Source organism: Heterodontus francisci, chromosome 33 (assembly GCF_036365525.1).
Source record: "Heterodontus francisci isolate sHetFra1 chromosome 33, sHetFra1.hap1, whole genome shotgun sequence".
NCBI lineage: Eukaryota > Metazoa > Chordata > Chondrichthyes > Heterodontiformes > Heterodontidae > Heterodontus > Heterodontus francisci.
In genome coordinates, this window is record NC_090403.1 from 54,519,654 (window position 1) to 54,542,887 (window position 23,234).

Below are 23,234 nucleotides of genomic sequence, written 5' to 3' on the forward strand. Positions count from 1 at the left end.
TTGTTTGTTGGGGCTGTTGCACAGTTGGCTCTCCCCTTGCGCCTCTGTCTTTTTTCCTGCCAACTACTAAGTCTCTTCGACTCGCCACAATTTAGCCCTGTCTTTATGGCTGCCCGCCAGCTCTGGCGAATGCTGGCAACTGACTCCCACGACTTGTGATCAATGTCACACGATTTCATGTCGCGTTTGCAGACGTCTTTATAACGGAGACATGGACGGCCGGTGGGTCTGATACAGGGTAGTCACTGTTGTAATGTAGGAAATGCAACAACCAATTTATGCACAGCAAGCTCCCACAAACCAGAAAATCTGTGTTAGTGATGTTGGTTGAGGGATAAATGTTGGTTAGGACTCCTCTACTCTTGTTCAAGATAATGCCATGAGATCCACTTTAGACAGCAGATAGGACCTCAATTTAACATTGCGTCTGAAAGATAGCACTGAAGTGTCAGCCTAGATTTTGTGCTCAAGTCTCTGGAGGAGAACTTGAACCTACAACCTTCTGATTCAGCAGTGAGAGTGCTGTAAACTCAGCCACAGCTGACACCATGCAATGTAGCAGTAGGGTTACCAAGTCCAGAACCACAAAAGGGGCTGGATCGTGGTTGGAGCTGTGAATGGTTTTAGCAGAATGTTCTCTGTGAATTGGTCAACCTTTCTTCAAAATGTTCAACTTATCAGTTCAAGTGATGAGGTGTTAGTGGGTCAGCACTCAGCATTATCGTAGAGCCTTGATTCTTAGGTTTGCTTTAATGATGAAAATTTATTGAAAACTTTAATAAGAACATAAGAATTAGCAGCTGGATTAGACCATACAGCCCCTCAAGTCTGTTCCGCCATTCAAGATGATCATGGCTGATTTTCGGCCTCAACTCCACTTCCCCACCCGTTTCCCATATCCCTTGATTCCCTGACAGACCAAAATCTGTCTATCTCAGCCTTTAATATATTCAACGATGGAGCACCCACAACCATCTGGGATAGAGAATTCCAAAAATTCACACCCCTTTGAATGAAGAAATTTCTCTTCCTCGCAGTCCTAAATGATCGTCCCCTTACCCTGAGACTGTGCTGCAGTGTTCTAGATTCCCTAGCCAGGGAAACAACCTCCCAGTGTCTACCCTGTCAAATCCCTTTAGAATCTTATATGTTTCAGTTAGATCACCAATGAGATCAACTTTTATGAACCGACACCTCTGCAACAGGAGGCTACAGACATAAGTGGAAAGTGAACTTTTATTTTAAAAAGAGAACTTTATGCCTGCTCAACGGATTTGTACCTTCATCACGGAAAGAACTGAAATGGAAGAAAAAACAAAATTTAAAAATAGGGGAAGGAGACTGAACACAGCGTCGTCCGTGCATGGTGCAATAGCTTCCCAAAATTAGCATAATCAATTAGAACTTCAAAATAATCACAATTTAACCGCAAGCAAGGCATGTTGGTGCTGAATCCTTCATTGGTGTTCAGAGGATGAAGAACTATCAAAAATGCAACTCAGCTGACTTAGTTAGCGGCTTTAATCTGCCAAAAATAACTCATATCTCTTGGCTATGAAAGCAGCCGAGGATTGTGCTCTGTGCAGCTCTACCTTGCCCTGCAGGAATGCTGCAAGCAGCTTCATCCCAAGACACACCTGCCATCTAACAAATACGCTTTAGTGCCTCAGTCACATCTTAAATTTCTCCAATTTTCTCCCTCCTGTTCTGATAATGCCGACTAATGAAGCTCCACAGGAATCAAGGAAGAAGTAGCATTTATATAGCGCCTGTCACAACCTCAGGCCATCCCAAAGTGTTTTACAGCTACTGAAGTAAGTTTGAAGTGTGGCCACTGCTGTAATGTAGGAAACACAGCAGCCAATTTGTGCACAGCAAGCTCCCACAAACAATAATGTGATAATGACCAGATAATCTGTTTTAATGACATTGGTTGAAAGTTAAATATCGGCTAGGACACTGGAAAAACTCCCTTGCTCTTCTTCCAATAGTCCAGGGGATCATTTGGATCCACCTGAAAAAGCAGATGGGACCTTGGTTTAACATCTAATAAAAAGACGGTACCTCCAACAGTGCAGCACTGCCTCAGTACTGCAGTGAAGTGTCACCCTAGATTTTGTGCTCAGGTTTCCAGAATGGGACTTTAACCTACAACCTTTTGACTCACTGGTAAAGATATTACTTTTGGCTATCTGTCATAATATCCCTTTCTGTGGTTCTGTGTCAATCTGTTGTCTGATCATACCCCTGTGTAGTGCTTTGGGACTTAACTAAAGTCACTATAAAAATGAATGTATTTGTTGAATCCAAAGAAGAGCAGATCAGTTTTCCTGTTTTGGGCAACTTTCATCCCTCAACTGACATCTTCAAAACAGGTTACCTGGTTATTTATCTCATTGCTTTTTCTGGGAGCTTGCTGTGTGTTAGTTTGGCTGCAGCATTTCCTTACCTTACAGTGACTACACTTCAAAAAGTGCTTTGAAGTGCTTGTGACATCCTGTCGTCTTTCTACAGTCTTTCACAACTCTTCCCTCTGCTTCAAATGCTGAAGTCCCTGATCCCCCACTTACAACCCATATGCTGGCAGCATAAGTAACAACAACTTGCATTTATATAGCGTCTTTAACATAGTAAAATGTTCCAAAGAGCTTCACAGGAGCATTATCAAACAAAATTTGACACTGAGCTACATAGGGAGATATTAGGATAGGGAACCAAACGCTTAGTCAAAGAGGTAGGTTTCAAGGAGCATCTTACAGGAGGAGAGAGAGGCAGAGAGATTTAGGAAGGGAATTCCAGAGCTTAGGGCCTTGGCAGCTGAAGGCACAGCTGAAAATGGTGGGATTGTCTTATAAGGAAAGATTGAGGAAACTGGGCCTGTATTCTCTAGAGTTTCAAAAAATGAGAGGTGATCTAATTGAAACTTACAAAATTCCTACTGGGATTGACAGGGTAGATGTGGATAGGCTGTTTCCTCTGGCTGATGAGTCTAGAATAAGGGGTAGGCCATTTAAGACTGAGATGAGGAGGAATTTCTTTACTCAGAGGGTGGAGAGTCTTTGGAATTGTCTACCCGAGAGGGCTGTGGAAGCTCAATCATTGAGCATGTTCAATGACAGAAATCGATAGATATCTAGATACTAATGACATTGAGGGATAATGCAGGAAAGTAGCATTGAGGTAGATGATCACCCATGATCTAATTGAATGGCGGAGCAGGCTTGGCAGGCTGAATGGCCTACTCCTGCTGCTCCTATGTTCCTATGAGCTCAAGGTTACAGAGGTTGCAAGGTGGGAGGCTGGCCAGGTGAACATTGGAATAGTTGAGTCTGAAAGTAACAAAGGCATGGATGGTCAGCAGTAGAGAAGCTGAGGCAGGGTGGAGCTGGTTGATGTACAATTCTGTGAAACTCACTATATGTTGATCACAATCCTCTGTGCTAACATACCATGGCATGGCATGCTAGACTACTAAAGAATCACACAGCACAATGTTTCCATTCTTGGATCCTGGGATTGTTGCCAATGGTATAATCTGAGTCCCTCAAACCTCCTGCATATTAAAGCAATGTCACCAAAGGCAGACCTTGCTTTGACTGCAGCAATGCAACATAAGCCAGGCAACACTCCAGAAGAGTGAAGAACCACTAGGGAGATGATTTTCCTAGGCTCCCTCATACCATCCTCGTCCCAGCAATATTGCTGGTAGCCAATATCAACAGCAGTGAAGGTCACCATTCTTTCTGGCCGGCAGTGGGTAGAACACTCAGTGGGGCAATAGGCAGTTTCAACATTGCTGGAATATATGGAGATTTCTCCCGACAACAGGGAAGTTCGACTGCCAGAAAATGAAATATGTAATCAGTTGTATCTCATCAGAAATGCTGTAAAATCGGCTTTATGTTGTAAACGGGGATTGCTCTCACAGCCCTGGGAGCCCCAGTATAGTGTACAGTCAAGTAGAAGCAGTTTCCAATATGAAAAGGATATCAGTCTGCTTCCATAGAGAAGTTCAAATAGAATATTTAAACGCCTGCTCTACTAAACAGAATTAGTTATCATTTAAACACACAGGCAATGTGGTGACTGATGTGTTCAAACACTTTCCAAGACCAGAGCTATTTAGGTCAAGAGTTATTGTTTGGGGTATGGTAGCATAGTGGTTAAGTGACTAAGCTATTAATCCAAAGGCCTGGGCTAGTGGTCTGGAGACATGAGTTCAAATCTCACTCCACTGCATGGGGAATTTAAATTCAGCTAATTAAATAAGTCTGGAATAGAAAGCTGGTTTTAGTAACAGTGACTATATAACTGGGTTGTCACAAAAGCCCATCTGGTAATCTACTGACCTTACCTGGTCTGGCCTATATGTGACTCCAGACCCATAGGAATGTGGTTAACTTAACAGTGCAAGCCACTCAGTTGTCAAGAAGATGACTCAGCACCACCTTCTCGAGGGCATTTAGGTGCTAGCCTTGCCGGCAAAGTCCACATCCCATGAATAAAGGAAACCTATCATATGAGCTTCACAAATTTGCACCTCTAGCCCTGATTTTGCTTTTGTTCTTCACACCCGCACCAACACCTCTGTATCTGGAAGCAAGGGGATTCTCAGTCTGAAAGGCACTCCCACCTTGTGGGGAACTCCAAAAAAACATCATCACACAACCAATTTGTAAATAAGAGCATGAGCACGAAGGTCAAGCAAGGGCTTTTTATCAGGAGGTTTGATCTCTCTGAAAAGAATAAAAGGAGATTCTTTCACTCTTTCATTCACATAATCAAGCTATTCCAAGTACATATTTGTCTTGGCTTTGAGGAAGACACAGCAGTAAATGGCTAATGATTTATATGTTGTTCATTGCTTCAAGGTGATGCTTAACCTCTGACCTTGACTGCACTATTGATCATCCAGGTGTGCTCATTCTTTGCAAATTCTTAACACAATTCCTGCAAGACTGAAAATATTTATTAAACGGAGGGTTTATTATGAAATTAATCTAAATTCCTCCAATTTTCTCATGTGAATAAATGCTGAGTGAGTGCATCACATGATATGGTAATATGTCAATTATAGACCAGGAAGACCCCATCTCCCAGAATTAATCTTGGGCTGTGAGGGGTAGGGCAGAAACAGCAACAGCACTTTTGACCTTAGTTTCCTTAAGTTAGGGAGGGAGAGATTCTTGCCCCTGACCACCATCAAGTGACCCTGCTGGAAGGCATACATGTGTAGAGGCCACATGAGGGCATGGATGAATAGCCACCTGATGATGCTATTGCAGTTCAAATATCAAGAATTATTGAGGTACCAGAGAGTGACTGGTGTCCATGGAACTGTGCCCCAGCATGACTCAGCATATTATAAAGGATAAAGGAAGCACGTGGGGCGGGGCGGGGTTAGAAATATATTCACATTAAGCATTCGCACCATTTGAGCTTCTGTTGATTAGGGGAAGATTTAATTCACTTTCTTATTCATCCACTGCCCAAATGTACCTTGATTTAGCAAGATGCTACATCATTCCAGATCAAAGAACAAAATGCCATCTGACATAAACATCAACAAGTTCTTTAACTTTAACAGAAGCAAAATTGGTAGAAACAAGTCTCATGCAAGACTGGAGTTTGTAATTGTCATAAAAATTGCAGGGACATGGGGAAAGAATTAGGGAGTGAGATTAACTGGATTGCTCTTTGAAAGAGTCAGCATAAACTCAATCAATCCAAATGGCCTCATTCTGTGCTGTGCTATGCTATGATTCGATGATTAGCATTGGTACCTGCACCACATTAACACACACACCTCAGGGACAATAACCAGGAGCCCCAACCAAATAGGGAGCCACCACCCACCAGGGATCCTACAAACATAGCTCAGCAGACACCTGGTGAGCCACTCATAAGGTGAACAGTGCTGCCTGTCAGTTGCATTAATCTGAGTGCTGGAAACCCCTACCCTCAGTGTGTAATGAGAAGCTTTTTATATTGTCTGATACAACATTAATGAGATGCGTGGAGTTCAGTTGATTGAAGATCTCAAACAGGTTTATTCACAGCTAACAAATATATACAGTGTAGAGCTATCTATTTACAGAACTTGCCTCTTGGTGTTACAGTTACAGAGTGTGACTGGCATGTAGTCACATGACAGCATCTTGGTACTCAGCTTTTTTTTATTCATTCATGAGATGTGGGTGTCATTGACTAGGCCAGCATTTATTGCCCATCCATAATTGCCCTTCAGAAGGTGGTGGTGAGCTGCCTTCTTGAACCGCTGCAATGCATGTGGGGTAGGTATACCCACAGTGCTGTTAGGAAGGGAGTTCCAGGATTTTGACCCAGCGACAGTGAAGGAACGGCGATATAGTTCCAAGTCAGGATGGTGTGTGACTTGGAGGGGAACTTGCAGGTGGTGGTGTTTCCATGCTTTTCCTGCACTTGTCCTTCTAGGTGGTAGAGGTCGCGGGTTTGGAAGGTGTTGTCTAAGGAGCCTTGGTGCTCATTAGCATAATAAGATCTTAAAGGGACATCACTCTTAAAGGCAATCACACAAAACTCAGAGGGATGAGAGGGTGGTTTTGCTCCCAGGATTGTGGTTGGACTGTCAAACTGACGCTGTGCGGCCCATAACTGGTCATAGCATCAGGATGACAACCAAAGAAGAAGCTTGAGGTTGTCTGCAGAGCTGACAGGGAAGATCAATGGACCCATGGAATTTCACAGAAGATGTTAAATAAAGTCAGGGTCACCTAATGGGAAATATCCACACTGCAAAGCTGTTACCTTTACCAGCAATCAATGGATCTCAACATGAAATTAAATAATACCAAGGGAACAAAAAAAGCTTTTTTTTGAAAGTCATTCTTGGGATGTGAATGTCACTGGCAAGGCTGGCATTGATTACTAATCACTAATTACGCTGAGAATGTGGTGGTAAGCCTTCTTCCTGAACCAGGGCAATTGTTTGTAGCACTTTCATACAAGTGAGTGGCTTGCTAGGAGGGAAGTTAAGAATCAACCACATTAATGGGGGATTGAAGTCATTCATATATAGGCCAGACTGGGGAAGGAGCAATGAACAAGTTGGACTTCTTATGATAATCCAACGTCTTTACGGTCAATTTTACTGATACCAACTTTATTTTAAATGGAATTCACATTATCAAACTGACATGGTAGGATTTAAACTCACACTCACTAGATTATTAGTTCAGGTCTCTAACTACTATTATGGTACCATAACCACAACACCACTATGACTCTTCATTTAAGTGTAGTATATTGTGATATGATTTGCTTTATTATTGATGCAGTGTGTAAACATCTTATGGGCCTATTTCTTCCTGCATTTTGTTATGCATTATGTTTTAATGGTTAGGAATTGTGAGGCACTCTGAACGTTCTTGGTTTCGAGGATGCTTTAATTAAAGGAGCACAGACAAAAAAATTTTTTAAACTTCAAGAGAAAGTAATAACTTGCACTTACCTAGCGCCTTTCATATTCTCAGGATGTCCCATTGTTATAGCCAATGAGTTACTTTTGAAGTACAGCCTCTGTTTTTATGTAAGCAACCATGTCAGCCAATTTGAGCCCCAAAATATCCCACAATCAGAAGTGAGATAAAGGACCAGACAGTCTGTTTCGTTGATGTCGGTTGAGGGGTTAACCTTGTCCACAATACTGGGAGGACACCACTACGTATCTTTTCATAGTGCCATGGGATTTCTTTTTTACATCCACCTAAACAGGCATTCAGGGCCTCGGATTAGCATTTCAAAAGAGAGCACCTGTGACAGGACAGTACTCACACAATATTGCATCGCAGTATCAACTTAGATTATATGCTAAAGGCCCGTGGATTGGGACTTGAACCCAGTGCCTTCACACCCAGAGGTAGAATTGGCCAAAGTTGGTATCCTTCCATCTACGAAAGATGATGGACATGCAGCAAACAATCTATTTGGGTGGGGTGTCTTCTCTTGGTGCACCTTTGCTGACGTCTCTGAAGACCAATACTTGAGAGGTAGGTTCTGCCATAAGTGCCGCACGTGAAGCTGCCTAGTGACGCTGTGAGTTGTTGTCTTGACGTTGGCACCTGTTGCCAAGCTGCTGCAGCAATTGGTCATCATGGTAGTGCACACCAGTCCACAGGATGTGTCACCATTTCCCTCTTTCGCCAGCTAGTGACTCCCAGGTACGATAGTCGACATTTAGGTCCTTTATGTCATGCTTGCAACCATTCTTGAAGCAGAGTTTTGGGCACCCCACTGGTCATCTGGCCCTGCTACCTTACCGTATGGAAGGTCCTTGAGTGTGCGACCATCTTCCATCCTCCGGGATTGGCCAGAGTGCAGCTATCAAGGAGACTGCTTGGGTAGCAGTTTCAGACCACAGCCTACCTTCACAACAAAGCAGAGCTGCACATCAGCTCACTGAGCCGAGCTAATATTTCAAGAGAGCTGAAGAAATGTCCTTCCACTGAGAGGGGAATGTGGAACAGCTTCCCAGCGAAATTCAAAGTGCCAGGTGAATACCAATTTGGGAATGGGATTGAATGTTTCAGGGATAGTTAGAAACTGATCAACTAGTCCACAATGAGTCCCTGCTAGACTTGAGCGTAGGCCTTCTCTCATCCTATAGTTTCTTATAAAATCATAGATTCATAGAATGATACAGCACAGAAGGAGGCCATTCGGCCCATCGTACCTGTGTTGCTTCTTTGAAAGAGCTATCCAATTAGTTCCAATTCCCTGCTCTTTCCTCATAGCCCTGCAAATTTTTCCCTTTCAAGTATTTATCCAATTCTTTTTTAAAAGTTACTATTCAATCTATTTCCACCACCCATTCATTGCAGTACCTTCCAGATCATAAGAGCTTGTTGCGTAAAAAAATTCTCCTCATCTCCCCCCAGGTCTTTTGGCAATTACCTTAAATGTTAAGGTTATAGTAATCAGTCAGTCAGTCAGACAGCAGCATTGACAATGTTTATCCAATAGTGTATCCTAGGTAAAAGATAACAATTAGCACAATAATATGTAGTGTCTCAGTGACACCTCCCAGACGAAGGAGATGAGCCAATATGTAACAGCAGGACAAGCTGTCTTGGTAATGGAGAAGATGCTATTCTTTGTTTTAACGTCTCAGATGGGTACAGTAACTGTATAAATTACAACATATTACAACTGTATCACCCAGTCCATGTGCCCAGTATAAATGGCCATCAGCACCAGGCTTCAGATGCCAACTTAGCTGATGGTAAGCTGTCTAGCAACTCCTGAGCATGTGTAATGTTCTCTATGCCACACATGGATCCACAAGTCATTGATCTCTCTCATCCAAAAAGTGTCCTCAAAGTGACAGTTGAATTGTGTTGCTAGTTCATTTCAATTGCTTCTAATTAGCAACAATGAGAAGATATACATTTGGTGCACAATGGTACATACCATCACTGTGCAGCCAAGTTTCATCATTCAGCCCAGAATATCGCCTCATATCAATTTATAACAAACAGTGGTTGTGGGTGGAAAATGTCTATAAATGTTCCATTTCTACTCAATTAGCCAAAATATTCACTTCATCAAAAACTCTCTTAAGCAAAGTCAACCATGCTATCAGAAGCAGATGCAAACACTTAGTGGCTGGCCCTGCAGCTGGTAATTGCCCAGGATGATTGCCAGCTTAATCCCCAATCTGTGTTAAATTGGTTGATGTCAGCTGGGATGCGATTGAGACATTACAGTTGGTCTCAGACGTCCAATATGTAATGTTCTCTATGCTAGGGAGATGAGTTATCAAAAAGAAAGGAAAGAAAGATTTTCTTTTATATAACATTTTTCCAAACTCAGAACATGTTAAGGCACTTTACAGCCAATGAAGTACTTCTTGAAGTGTAGGAAATGCAGCACATAGCAAATTCCCACAAATAATGACCAGATAATTTTTTTTTAGTGATATTGGTTGAGAGCTCTTCTTTGAAATAGTGGTATGGAATCTTTTGCATCCACCTGAGAGCACAGATAGGGCCTCAGTTTAACATCGCATCTGAATGTATAGCATTCCCTCAATACTGCACTGGGAGTGTTAACCTAGATGTTCTGCTCAAGTCTCTGGAGTAGTAGCACTTGAACCTTCTGACTTAGAGGTGAGAGTACTGCCCACTGAGCCACAACTGATTAGAGTTGCACATGGGGAACAGTCACTTGGGTGAGATATTAGAGAATGACTAGCACTCATAAAACTGGACCTCAGTAACGGACAGCATTTTCAAAAGAAAAAGGTATAAAATTGAGGAGGGACTGAAAACTATGGTACTTGCAAAGGCTAAAGAGTATCAAACCCAACAAAACTTTAGCATTATATCGTTTTACCAGGCCACCTCCGAAACCTCCTCAGTTAATGAAGTAGCAATCTACCAGATTTACCACAGATATGACGAACCGCCATTCAATACGATCATGGCTGATCGTCCAAACTCAGTACCCTGTTTCCGCTTTCTCCCCGTATCCCTTGATCCCTTTAGCCCTAAGAACTATATTTTACTCTTTCTTGAATATATTTAATGATTTGGCCTCAACTGCTTTCTGTGGTAGAGAATTCCACAGGTTCACCACTCTCTGGGTGAAGAAATCCCTCCTCATCTCAGTCCTAAATGGCTTACCCCTTATCCTTAGATTGTGACCTCTCGTCCTGGACTCCCCCACCATTGGGAACATCCTTCCTGCATCTAGTCTGTCCAGTCCTGTTAGAATTTTGTAGGTTTTTATGAAATCCCCTCTCATTCTTCTAAACTCTAGCGAATACAAGCCTAATTGACCCAATCTCTCTTCATATGTCAGTCCTGCCTTCCCAGGAATCAGTCCGGTGAACCTTCGCTGCACTCCCTCCATAGCAAGAACATCCTTCCTCAGATAAGGAGACCAAAACTGCACACAATACTCCAGATGTGGTCTCACCAAGGCCCTGTATATTTGCAGCAAGACAGCCTTGCCCCTGTATTCAAATCCTCTTGCTATGAAGGCCAACATACCATTTGCCTTCTTAACTGCCTGCTGCACCTGCATGCTTACTTTCAGTGACTGGTGCACAAGGCCACCCAGGTCTCACTGCACCTCCCCCTTTCCCAATCTATCGACGTTCAGATAATAATCTGCCTTTCTGTTTTTGCAACCAAAGTGGATAACCTCACATTTATCCATATTATACTGCATCTGCCATGTATTTGCCCACTCACTCAAGCTGTCCAAATCACACTGGAGCTTCTCTGCATCTTCCTCACAGCTCACACTCCCACCCAGCTTTGTGTCATCTGCAAATTTGGATATATTACATTTAATTCCCTCATCTATATCATTAATATATATTGTGAATAGCTGGGGGCCCAGCACTGATCCCTGCGGTACTCCACTAGGCACTGCCTGCCACTCGGAAAAAGACCCGTTTATTCCAACACTTTGTTTCCTATCTGCCAACCAGTTCTCTATCCATGTCAGTACCTTACCCCCAATCCCATATGCTTTAATCTTGTATGCTAATTTCTTATGTGGGACCTTATCGAAAGCCTTCTGAAAGTCCAAATACACCACATCCACTGGTTCTCCCTTATCTATTCTACTAGTTACATCCTCAAAAAATTCCAGTAGATTTGTCAAGCACGATTTCCCTTTCATAAATCCATGTTGACTTTGCCCGATATCTCCATATGTGGATCGGTGTCAAATTTTGCTTGATAACGCTCCCATGAATTGACTTGGGACGTTTTACTACATTAAAGGTGCTATATAAATGCAAGTTGTTGTTTTTAAGTTTCGTCCTGAAGTCCATGGTTCAGCCACCTGACTTGGTGGCTTTCACCAATCACAATCCATACTGGAGCCAGACACAATGGAAGGGAGGAGAGTATTGTGTTCCACTGATCTGTCATCATGTCATTTAGCTTTTCACAGGGGAATGTGCATTCAAAAGTTGCATAGAGATAGAGGATCTTGCAATGGACAGTGTAAATCACTTACATAGTGTGATCTCCATCAAGTCCAGCCGCTCTGGTCAGTTCTATAAATCATCTGATAATTGGGTGCAAAGAGGAGCTGAGGGAGCTTCATCAGTTTGATTAATACATTGCCCGGTTCCAGACAGATGTAGTTCATGTTTTATGAGCAACTGCAGCCAATTCTGGCAGGGTATCCAGCTGAATGAGCAGAGCAGCTGAGAGCCCTCACAGCTCTTTTGAGATAACGGACTGTGGATAGAGGATTCTAAGGGCACAATACACTGATTGATAAGACACATGAGCTAGATAAACAAAAAAAAAATTGTGAAAGAACGTTAAATTTTAGTAATGCTCATTGGAACAACACAGCAAGTGGAAACCACAAAGGAAAAATTTATATAGCACCTTTCACCGTCCTCAGCATGCCCCAAAATGCTTGACAGCCAATGAATTACTTCTTGAAGTATAGTCAGTGTTTTCTTTTGCACACAGCAATGCCCTACAAACATCAGTGAGATAATGGACCAGTTAATCTGTTTTTGTTGATGTTGGTTATGGGATGAATATTGACCAGGACACTGAGCGAACTCTCCCAGTTCTTCTTCAAATAGTGCTACAGGGCCTTTCACATCCAACTCTTGGGGCAAAATCTTATCCAAATGATGGTAGTGCAGCACTCCTTCAGTATTCCACTGAAGTGGCAGCCTTGTTTATATACTCAGGGCCTGGAGATGGACGTGAACTCACAATTTGTCCTGACTCAAGAATAAAAGTACTAGTACTTTGCCAAGCTGAGAGAGGAAATTCATCATGCCACCTTATTCCTCCCCTCTTCCCTGTGTACCACTCCTGGCAATGGGGTCCTCACTTTTCTCTCTCTTGTCTCTTGCATCTCTATTCTAAGTTGCCTGGATGTAAAATGCCTTTGTGATGCATGTGTGGATCAGCTGAGGATGGATTGGGCTCAACTGTGATGCTTGAGTGCCCTTCAGCAAACACATGAATTCAGACACATTGGTGAGGTACTGGGGTGTGACAAATGTCTCTGGAGTAGGGTTACCAACTTTGATTGAACATATTCCTGGAGTTCTCATCAAATGACCTCCTGCCTCCAGCCACCCTGTCCAGTCAAACAACACCTATTCCTCATGTCCAATATTTTCATAATCAATAAACAAATGTCTTCAAAGAAATTGAAAAAAAATATTTCTTTTAATGCCCCAATGATTTTTCTCTCGCATTTGCTTGCAGCAGTAGGACAATAAACTTTAATTCCTGGAGGCTCCAGGTCAATACTGGAGAGTTGGCAAACGTACTATGCAACCATTCCCTAGCCTTTTGCCAGTTCTGATGAAGGGTCACTGACCTGAAACGTTAACTCTGCTTCTCTCTCCACAGATGCTGCCAGACCTAATGAGTATTTCCAGCATTTCTTGTTTTAATTTCAGATTTCCAGCATCCGCAGTATTTTGCTTTTACCCTAGCTGGAATCTTTTCAAAGAAGAGGGCAGAAAATTTGGAAGATGAAGATGTGCCTAAGGATGTGAAAAAAAGAAGCTAATCAACTTTAGTACCAAGGGAATTATTTTTTAAATGTATACAGTTTAGATGATCAGATTTCAAATGCACACCTCTGCCTGTTTGGACAAGCACATTGTGTGACAAAACTTTGTGTTAAAGCTTATGTTGCTGCTGGGAGAGGTTTTCTGAGCTAGCTGCATAAACATAGTGGCAACTCTGCCACATCATAAGAAGATATGAACTTCTGTAATAAAGACCTTGCAATTTTATAGCACCTTTCACAAACTCAGGAGGTGCCAAAGCGTTTTACATCCAAAGAAGTACTTTTTTTGGAAGTGCAGTCAATGTTCTAATATCGGGAACTGTTACGGCCAGGTGAGAAAGGTGTCTAGGGGTTCCTCTCAGCCTTCACCTGGTCTTACTGTAATAGGGTTTTATTTTTAAACAGGCTGTTTTTAGCTCCCCTTTGGTGAATCCTTGCTCACCGCTTTCCAATTATAAGGCAAAGAAACCAACACAAACAGGCTTTCTTAAGTTTAAAGAAGAAAAGTTTAAATTTCTTAAACTTAAACTCTAATTCAGTTAATGCCTATGGATACACAACGTGCCCCACGTTAGCATACATACGCGATACACACATGCAGATAGAGACAGAATAGAGAAGAAAAATAAGGTGGAAAAGTTTGAGGCAATTTCTGAAGAGTTTTTGTCACGGTTCCTCGAGCTCACTGTAGAGTCTTTGATTGTAGGTAGATCTTGCTTTACAGTGGAGCCTAGTATTCTTCTTAAACCTTGTTCACTGTAGGAGATTTTTCTCTCTTGGGGTTCATGTGTCTTAAGTGGATTCAGAGGCTTGTGAGAAAGAGATGGGAGCAGACAGGAGAGATCTTCTCAGTCCAGGAGCAAACAGACACACTCTGAGTTCAAACTGTTCATACAATTCAGAAAACCCCAGGTTGACAAGCAGGCTAGTCATGTGACTAATTGGTCTGACCATGTCTTGAATTGTATCACCTTAGCAGTCTCTGGAATGGTCCTCTTACACACAATACCTGGTGATCAAGGTACATTGTGGGTTGAATGTGTCAGGGAATTGTTCTTTGGCCTTCCAATCACCATCTGTTAATATGCAAATGTATTTTCCAGCCATGGCTGATCTGTTTAACAAGTCCTTTCTTCATTCCAGTAACAGTTTAAAATCAATGTTCATGACAAAATTAATATGCCTCATTCTTGGCAGGTGGGGGCCTAGCATGACAAGAGTGCAATAGCCAGCAGGCTCCCCCAAACAGCAATGTGATCATGATCAGACAATCTGTTTTTATGATATTGGTAAGGGATAATTATTGGCCAGAACACCAGGGAGAACTCCCCTACTCTTCTTTGAAATAATGCACCTGAGAGGGCAGACGAGGCCTTGGTTTGACAGATCATATTGATTCGGGGGCAGTAAACCAGCCGAAATGTTTCCTGCCCCCAGTTTTCAGGACTAAAAAATGAATTACACTGGTTTTATAGTCCAGATATGCTGAAAATGCTGAGTACATTCTGGGCTGCAACTCGTTTCTTATTTTTGACTGCTTTAGAGATACAATATGAAAAAGCAAATTAAAAATGTAGATATCAGCCATAGATCTAACAGAACTCCACAACTGGATTCCAGGTGAACCTGGCCAAGTTGGTGTGCCTAACATGATTGATAACAGCTCATCGTTAATTATGACATCAAAGTGACAAATCTGAAAAGTGACTTTGTCAGAGTTGTTATTGAAGGGTATTGAAGTGGTAATACATTTATGTTAACTCCTTCAGCCTTAAAGCCAGGATGTCTTTGAGAGAGTGTAGGAAAGAGCAATTATGTGGGTAGCCTTAATTATAAAACAATATTATCATGCAGTTACTGTGAAGTATCAGCCAAATGAGTTGGTGAAAAGTATCAGAGGTACTGAGAAAGAGTTGAATTCCAATTTATGATCGTATTATGTCAGGATGATTTAAAAGAAGATTACAATCTAGATGCTGGCGGCTATGTAATTGATGTAATTGAAATAGTTGGGCATGCCAAGTTTTTCTTCATGATTGGAAGACCTGAGGGGAAGTCAGTCTGCTTGCTGAGAGTGAGCTGGAGAACTAAACTAAATAGGAGAACAAAAAGTGTTGCAAAACATTTCTCCGTCTCCTCCCTGTGTTTTGTTTTGGAAACATCACTGCTATACTTCTGTTCCTTAGTGATTCCTAGCCGACAAAAATATTTTGGGGTACAAATTGGACCTCGCTGTGTCCTGAGGTTGTAAAAGGCAATAAGTAAATCCAAAATAAAAACAGAAAGTGCTGGAAATACTCAGCAGGTCTGGCAGCATCTGTGGAGAGAGAAGCAGAGTTAACATTTCAGTTCTGTGACCTTCCATCAGAACTGGCAAAAGTTAGAAATGTATTAGGATTTGAGCAAGTGAAAGAGGGGAGGGGGGAAGAAGATCAAAAGGGAAGGTGTGTGATAGAGCAGAGGGCAGGAGAAATTAACGACAGAGATGTCACGAACATAAGGCAAAGGGAGTGCTAATAGTCATAGTAAAAGACAAAGCATTAGTCCAGAGAGTGTGTTAATGGCAGAATAATGAACAGCTCTGTCCGAAAGCAAAAGCTAATCTCAGTCGTGAAACCATTGTCAATTGTCATAAAAACCCATCTGGTTCACAAATGTCCTTTAGGGAAGGAAATATGCCCACCTTACGTGGTCTGGCCTACATATGACTCCAGACCCACAGCAATGTGGTTGACTCTTAACTGCCCTCTGAAATGACCTATCAAGCCACTTAGTAGTACCAAACTGCTAGAGAAAAGTCTAACAGAAATGAAACTGGATGGACCAGCGGCAGTGCCTTAGGCACTGGAAGCGACAGCCTTGTCGACCCTGCGAAGTCCTCCTTACTAACATCTTGGGGCTTGTGCCAAAATTGGGAGAGTTGTCCCAAAGATTAGTCAAGCAACAGCCTGACATAGTCATACACACAGAATCATACCATACAGACAATGTCCAAGACATCAACATCACCATTCCTGGGTATGTCCTGTCCCACCGACAGGACAGACCCTCCAGAGGTGGCGGCACAGTGGTATACAGTCGGGAGGCAGTTTCCTGGGAGTCCTCAACATTGACTCCAGACCCCATGAAGTCTCATGGCATCAGGTCAAACGTGGGCATGGAAATTTCCTGTTGATTACCACCTATCGCCGTCCCTCAGCTGATGAGTCAGTACTCCTCCATTTTGAACACCACTTGGAAGAAGCACTGAGGGTGGCAGGGCACAGAATGTACTCTGGATGGGGGACTTCAATGTCCATCACCAAGAGTAACTCGGTACCACCAACACTGACCAAGCTGGCTGAATCCTAAAGGACACAGCTGCTAGACTGTCTCTGCAGCAGCTAGTGAGGGAGCCAACAAGAGGGAAAAACCTACTTGACCTCATCATCACCAACCTACCTGTCACAGATACATCTGTCAATGACAGTATTGGTAGGAATGACCACCGCACAGTCCTTGTGGAAATTAAGTCCCATCTTCACATTAAGGATACCCACCATCGTGTTATGTGGCACTACCACTGTGCTAAATGGGATAGATTTCGAACAGATCTAGCATCTCAAAACTGGGCATCCAAGAGGTGCTGTGGGCCATCAGCAACAGCAGAATTGTATTCAACCACAATCTGTAACTTCATGGTCTTGCATAACCCCCACTCTACCAATTACCATCAACCCTGGTTCAAGGAAGTGTGAAGGAGGCATGCCAGGAGCAGCACTGGGCATACCTAAAAATGAGGTGTCAACCTGGTGAAGCTACAACACAGGACTACATGTACATCAAACAGCCGAAGCAGCATGCGATAGAGCTAAGCGATCGCACAACCAACGGATCAGATCTAAGCTCTGCAGTCCTGCCACATCCAGTCATGAATAGTGGTGGACAACTAAACAACTAACAAGAGGAGGTGGTTTCACAAATATCCTCATCCTCAATGATGCGGGAGCCCAGCACATCAGGGCAAAACACAAGGCTGAAGCATTTGCACCCATCTTTGGCCAGAAGTGCCTAGTGGATGATCTATCTCGGCCTCCTCCTGAGGTCCCCAGTATTCAGCCAATTTGATTCATTCCATGTGATATCAAGAAATGACTGAAGGCACTGGATACTGCAAAGGCTATGGGTCCTGACAACATTCCGGCAATAGTACCAAAGACTTGTGTTCCAGAACTGGCTGTGCCTCCAGCCAAGCTGTTCCATTACAGCTACAGCTACAGCAGCGGCATCGACCAGACAATGTGCAAAATTTCACAGGTATGTCTTGTACACAAAGGGCAGGACAAATCCAACCCAGCTAATTACCAGCCCTTCAGTCTACTCTCGATCATCAGTAAAGTGTTGGAAGGTGTCATCAACAGTGCTATCAAGCAGCACTTGCTCAGCAATAACCTGCTCACTGACACTCAGTTTGGGTTCTGCCAGGGCCACTCAATTCCTGACCTCAATACAGCCTTGGTCCAAACATGGACAAAAAAGCTGAACTCAAGAGATAAGGTGAGAGTGACTGCCCTTGACATCAAGGCAGCATTTGACTGAGTGCGACATCAAGGAGCTCTAGCAAAACTGGAGGCAATGGAAATCAGCGGAAAATTCTTTGCTGGTTGGAGTCATATCTATCACAGAGGAAGATGGTTGTCGTAGTTAGAGGTCAGTCATCCCAGTCCCAGGATATCACGACAGGAGTTCCTCAGGGTAGTGTCCTAAGCCCAACCATCTTCATCTGCTTCATCAATGACCTTCCCTCCTTCATAAGTTCAGAAGTGGGGATGCTCGTTGATGATTGCACAATGTTCAGCACCATTCGCAACTCCTCAGATACTGAAGCAGCCCAAGTCCACATGCAGCAAAACCAGGACAACATTCAGGCTTGTGCTGATAAGTGGCAAGTTACATTCGCACCAAACAAGTGCCAGGCAATGATCATCTCCAACAAGAGAAAATCGGACCATCTCCCCATGATGTTCTATGCAATTACCATCGCTGAATCCCCCACAATCAACATCCCAGGGTTACTGTTGACCAGAAACTGAACTGGACCAGCCAGATAACTAATGTGGCTACAAGAGGAGGTAAGAGGCTGGGAATTCTGCAGCGAGTAACTCACCTCCTGACTCCCCAAAGCCTGTCCATGATCGACAAGGCACATGTCAGGAGTGTGATGGAATACTCTCCACTTGTCTGGAAGAGTGTAGCTCCAATAGAACTCAAGAAGCTTGACACCATCCAGGACAAAGCAGCCAGCTTGATTGGCACCCCATCTACCACCTTCAGCATTCACTCCGTTCACCACCAATGCACAGTGGCAGCAGTGTGTACTATCTACAAGATGCACCGCAGCAACTCACCAAGGCTCCTTCGGCAGCACCTTCCAAACCCACGACCTCTACCATGTATAAGGACAAGGGCAACAGATGCATGGGAACATCACCACCTGCAAGTTTCCCCCGCTGAGCCACATACCATCCTGACTCAGAATTATATCGCCGTTCTTTCACTGTCACTGGGTCAAAATCCTGGGACTCCCTTCCTAACAGCACTTTGGGTGTACCTACTTCACATGGACTGCAGCAGTTCAAGAAGACAGCTCATCAATTATGGCAATTATGGATCTTGAAAGGCGCTATAGAAATGCAAGTCTTTTTCTTTAGTATTATTGGTCCATTTGCAGTAATGGTGCCCTCCTCTTATGGGCACTTGTTAATTTACCTTCATGGCAATGGGCTAGGCTCAGAGACCCTCGGCCAGCCCAACCTAGTCCTCGTCTGTGTAATTTCTGCCCAGAGTGCCTTATTATAAGCTAGGCTGACACTCTGTGTGCAGTATAAAGGGAGTGCAGCACTGTTGGAGGTACCGTCTTTCAGATGAGACATTAAACCGAGGCCCAGTCTGTTTGAGCTTGTGAATGGCGTTCTAAATATGCAAGTTCTTTGTTTGAAGGGTTAACTGATTTTGCTCTTCCTCACATGGCTGCAGGTAATTTTTTTGTCTTGCAATTTAAAAAAAACCTCCAGGTGTGCACATCCAGGTAGAGCTCAATGCTTGATATACTGATAAATGAAATGAGGTAATAAAGCAACCGGTTTTGTGGATTGCAGCTGGTATCAACCGTATAGTGTATGGAAGGCATGGCCTGGGGTTATGGCAGCTTCAGGCTCGATCACGGCAGCACGAAAACCCAGTGATGTAGTTCTAGCGACCTCCAGTGTAAGCTGGCTTTGGCTGTCTCCAAAACATCTGAATCACAGAATCAATCACAGAATTGTTACAGCGCTGAAGGAGGCCATTCAGCCCATCATGTCTGCACCGGCTCTCCGAATGAGCAATTCACCTAATGCCATTCCCCGCCTTTTCCCTGTAATCCCGCACATTCTTCCTTTTCAGATAACAGACTAATTCTCTTTTGAAAGCCTCAGTTGAACCTGCCTGCATCACACTCTCAGACAGTGCATTCCAGACCCTAACCACTGACTGCATGAAAAAGTTTTTCCTCATGTCGCTTTTGCTTCACTTACCAATTACTTTAAATCTGCGTGCTCTTGTTCTCGATCCTTTCATGAATGGGAGCAGTTTCTCCCTATTTACTCTGTCCAGATCCCTCGTGATTGTGAATACCTCTATCAAACCTCCTCTCAGCCTTCTCTTCTCTAAGGAAAACAGTCACAACTTCTCCATCTATCTTCATAACTGAAGTTCCTCATCACTGGAACCATTCTTGTGAATTGTTTCTGCACTCTCGCCAATGCTTTCACATTGTTCCTAAACTGCAGTGCCCAGAACTGGATACAATACTCCAGATGAGGCCAAACTAGTGCCTTATACAGTTCAACATAACTTCCTTGCTCTTGTACTCTATACCCCTATTAATAAAGCAAAGGATACTGTATGCTTTATTAACCATGCTCTCAACATGTCCTGCCACATTCAATGAATTATGCACATATACCCCCAGGTCCCTCTGTTCCTTCACCCACTTTAGAGTTGTAGCCTTTATTTTATATTGTCTCTCTATGTTCTTGCTACCAAAATGAATCAATTCACATTTCTCTGTATTGAACTTCATCTGCCACCTGTCTGCCCATTCCACCAACTTGTCTATGTCCTTTTGAAGTTCTACACTATCCTCCCCACAGTTCACAATGCTTCCAAGTTTCGAATCCTCTGCAAATTTTAAAATTGTGCCCTGTACACCAAGTCACATAAATTCAATTTCCTGCTCTTAACTAAGGTATTTCCATTTCATGTCCTCTCTATCAGCTGTTGGTGTTGACTGTGGCAACTCACACAGCAGCAACAACAACTTGCATTTATATAGTGCCTTTAATGTAGTAAAATGTCCCAACGAGGAAAAAGAGAAGTAGAGAGACGGAGAGGCCTAGGATGCTGAAGGCACAGCCACCAATTGTGGAGCAATGAAAATCAGGGTACTCAAGAGGCCAAATTTGGACGAACATAGAGTTCATAGAAGGTTCTAGGGCTTGAGAAGGTTACAGAGGTGTGAAGCCATGGAGTGATTTGAAAACAGGATGAGAATTTTAAAATCAAGGCTCTGCTGGACTGGGAATCTGTTTTTTTATTTGTTTTGTGGATGTGTGCATTACTGGCTAGGCCAGCATTTATTGCCCTTGAAATGAGTGGCTTGGTAGGCCATTTTAAGAGTCAACCACATTGCTGTGAGTTTGGAGTCACATGTAGGCCAGACCAGGTAAGGACGGCAGATTTCCTTCCCTAAAGGACATTAGTGAACCAGATGGGTTTTTACAACAGTTGACAATGGTTTCATGGCCATCATTAGATGAGCTTTTTAATTCCAGATTTATTAATTGAATTCAAATTTCACCATCTGCCATAATGGGATTTGAACCCATGTTGCCAGAGCATTAGCCTGGGCTTTGGATTACTAGTTCAGTGACATACCACTACACCACCACCTCCCCTATGTAGTCTGTCTAGGTCACCGAGAACAGGGGGTGATGGGTGAACTGAACTTGGTGTGAGTTAGGATGGAAGAAGCAGAGTTTGAGATGAGTTCAAGTTTCTGGAGGGTGAAAAATTGGAGGCTGGCCAGGAGGGCATTGAATCACCTTTGTTCTTTGGAATCTATCTACCCAAAGCAATTCTGCAACATGCTTGGGCTTTGGTTGCTGTGCAATTGATGCCATAAGAGGAAAGAAATACTTGCATTTCTATAACACATTTCACAACTGCTGCTGTTATAATTTAGGAAACATGGCAGCCAACTTCTGCACAGCAAACTCCCATAAACAGCAATGTGATAATGACCAGGTCATCTGTTTTTTTGTATTTGTTGAGGGATAAATATTAGCCAGTTCACTTGGGGAATGCTCCTGCTCTTTGAAATAGTGCCATGGGATTTTTATGGCAAACTGAAAGGGCGAATGGGGGCTACGGTTTAACATGTCATCCAAAAGACAGCACCTCCGACAGTGCAGCACTCCCTCAGCACTGGGTGTGTTAGCCTAGATTTTGCTTTCAAGTCTCTGGATTGGGTCTTAAACCCACAACTTTCTGATTCAGAGGTGAGAGAGCTACCAAGAGAGAGGGTACTCAAGAGGCCAAATTTGGACGAACATAGAGTTCATAGAAGGTTCTAGGGCTTGAGGAGGTTACAGAGGTGTGAAGCCATGGAGTGATTTGAAAACAGGATGAGAATTTTAAAATCAAGGCTCTGCTGGACTGGGAATCTGTTTTTTTATTTGTTTTATTTGAGCCATGGCTGACACTTTACATACAATGAGAGCAAATTCCACTGTGCTGGAGTAACAACTAAACCTACATGTTCTTGATCAAGTGCAATGGCTTAAAAAAACTACTTTCTGCTCTCAATTTCTGGCTGCATTTGAGGAATTCTATGGTTATCTTCGACGGACTCTCTGGTTAAAGAACTAGGTTGGAGGCACGCTGGATTACAATCCATGTGGAATGGAATCTGCAGGTAACTACCTATGTGGGATGGACTCAATAAGCAACTACCTGGGGTTAATTTTAATTCCCTCACCTGGCAGAAACCAGTTAAAATGGAGCAAGCTAAATAGCCAGTAGCAATTTAGCCAATTTTATTTTTAGAGATACAGCACTGAAACAGGCCCTTTGGCCCACCAAGACTGTGCCAACCATCAACCACCCATTTATACTAATCTTACATTAATCCCATATTCCTACGACATCCACACCTTCCCTCAACGGTCCTCTTAACACATGCAGATCTGTCTCTGATTATGTCATCGTTGTCTGATCTGCTATTTTAACCTGAGACTGGCTGAGGGGACAAGTGTTATTTTCCCCATCAAGCCAAATCTTCCAGGAACTAGAGGCTGTCAAACATGGACCAGAAGACGCCCAGCAAGTTAAGTGTTTACATTTGTTTCACTTTTAGTTTCCTAGTTAGCCAGGAAGAACAGAGTGCTCCTCTTGGCCTCACAAGGAAAACTTGGACTTCCCCTGCCCAGGACATCAGTCACCCCTCCCTCAAGCACCTGCCCCTCCCTGACTGGGATTCCCTTTCCCGGAGAACTTACCTTGTGTTGGGGACCATTGCCCTGGGTCAATAAATGAGGCCCATCTGTTTAAATTGGCAGAGCTTACCTGCTACTGCTCCTGGACAGGCCTGCCAGTCATTA

General features: G+C 43.2%; 1 long non-coding RNA gene across 1 annotated transcript in view; it reads right to left on the reverse strand.

Annotated features, from left to right (window-relative positions):
- LOC137348233 (uncharacterized) overlaps window positions 1-23,234 on the reverse strand; it is a 103,054-nt gene that overhangs the window by 29,327 nt on the left and 50,493 nt on the right. The window contains exon 2 of the long non-coding RNA XR_010969104.1: window positions 13,357-13,525. This is a non-coding gene — a long non-coding RNA (uncharacterized lncRNA). The remainder of the gene's footprint in view (window positions 1-13,356; window positions 13,526-23,234) is intronic.